Genomic DNA, 2241 nt, shown 5'->3' with positions numbered 1-2241 from the left:
TAAGGCTTGGCTTCTAGACCCTTGATCATCATCGTCTCCCTCCTCTGCACATTTTCAGCTTGTCAATACCCTTCTTAAATTGTGGTGCCCAGAAGTGGACACAGTGTTCCAGGTGTGGTCTGACCAAGGGAGAAGAGAGAGGGACTCTTGACTTCCCTTGGTCAGGACACTAGACTTCTGTGGATGCAGCCTAGAATAGCAACACTTTTTTGCTGCTGCATCAGATTGTTAACTTATGTGAAGCTTGGGGTCCACCAAGATCCTTTTTGCATGTACTGCAAATAAGCCAGGGGCCCACCATCTTATATTTGTGCATCTGGTTCTTCCTGCCTAAGTGCAGAACTTTACATTTGTCCCTATTGAAATTCATTTTAAGTGGCGGGAGTTCCTGTTAGAGCAGCACTTCATCAGTGCAGTGCAGTCAAGAGGAAGAAGCTCCCCTCCTGTTTCCTCGCCCATCGCATCTGCAGAATGTCCCAATTGGACCTCCAAACCCATCGGGCAAATTGCTTCTGTGATGTCAAAAGCCATGCCTTTAACTGGAGATTGGGCACAGCAGCTGCTTGGTTTTGAAAGAGAAGGAGTAAGTGAGCCTTTCAGTCGCTCTTTTCCCCTTGGGTGATTTGGAGACGCCATCCCTTCCAGCCTCAAGATTGCACTTGCAAATTTGTGTGAAGAGAAGATCTCTGTAGCCTGATCTGCCCAAAGGGGCCCCTCTAGGCCACCATCTCACTTTCTGGAAGCCCAAAAGCAGCACATGAGGACAACAGTCCTCTCCTGCTTCTGTTGTTCCCTTGCACAGGGCACAGTGGCCCATACAGCTTTTCCCCACAGCAGTTTTCCCAAAAACAAAGGCCCATGCGACTTGGTCCCAGTGCCAGAGTGCAGATTAGGGTCCCTGTTGGCCTTCAGCAACTGCTCCCTCAGGCAGGATTCTGAAATTCCAGAAGCCCAGAGGACTTTTGAGCTACTGACTCTTTTATCTCCCTGCCCTTGTATCCCAGCATAGCCAGTGTGTGCCCTCTGACCCCCCCCCTCTGCCTGTTGCCTTCATGCCTGGTCCTCCCCCCAGGAGCTCCATCTGTAACACACACACACACACACACACACACACACACACACACACACACACACACTTTTGGCTCACCCCCCTTGTCTCATCCCCACCCGAAACCTGTTGAAGAATGTGTCGCTCGCCAGGACACATCCTGTCCCTGCCACCCTGACTGCTGCAATTGTATTTACCTTTTAAGAATATCCCATACACATTCCAGTTTCAAAATAACCCCCAAGGTTGCCAACCACCCAAAATCAAAAGCAATTCAGATTCAGAGTAAAATACTAAAAGCAAAGGTGAAAGTCAAAGTTCTACTTTGTAGGTGGGAAGAGTGAGATTTGCAAACACATCATGAGCAACCCAGGAGTAGAGCCAGCAGTGCAGTGCAGCAGCAAAAAAGTCTGATGCAGTTCTAGGTTGCATTAATGGATGTGTAGTCTCCTGACTGTAAGAAGGCATGTGGTGCCATTTGTTCATTTTGATTAGACCTCACCTAGATTGTCTGATTCTGAACACAGAAGTTTAAGAAGAGTGTCAACAGTCTGGAAGGTGTGGCGAGAAGTGTCCTCTGAGGAATTGGGGGGGGGGGAGAGATGGTTAAGAGCACCAGGAAGGCCACCCAAAGGGCTTGTTTCCTTTTGCCCAGAGGGCAGGATCTGGGCCATCAGGTTCACACCACAAGGAACAGAATTAGGCATCACAAAGACCTTCATGCTGGTGCCAGCTGTGAGGCAGACTCTGTCTCAGAAGGTGATGGACTTCTTCACTGGAGGCTTTTAAGCAGCAGAGGCGGGGTGGGGGGGGATCCCCCACCTATCTGGGATCTTGTGGTAGAGGAGATTCCTGCTCCCATCTGTTGAACTTCCTTCCTCTTCTCTTGTTCTGCGCACTTTCCCAGCTGCTGAACCTGCCTTAATTTCCTCCAAGCAGAGGCTGGCTTTCCGTCTGGGACCCCCGGTAGCTGCTGCCTCTCCCGCCTGCTGCAGAAGAGGAGGCTGCCCAGGGGTCCCAGGAGCCCCTCCTGCCCTTGCTGGTCCACTAGGCTGCAGCAGCTTCCAGGATATGCCTTTGCACGGGCTGTTAATCGGCTAAGCCACTAGGTGGTAGTGAAGCAATGGTAAGCTCTCTTGTCCCCTGACTGCCAGGTTCCTTGAAGGCAGTCATTCACCTTGCCAGATCCAAAG

Source organism: Podarcis liolepis (assembly GCF_965112155.1).
Source record: "Podarcis liolepis genome assembly, chromosome: 5".
Taxonomy (NCBI): domain Eukaryota; kingdom Metazoa; phylum Chordata; class Lepidosauria; order Squamata; family Lacertidae; genus Podarcis; species Podarcis liolepis.
This window is presented reverse-complemented; position numbering follows the sequence as displayed.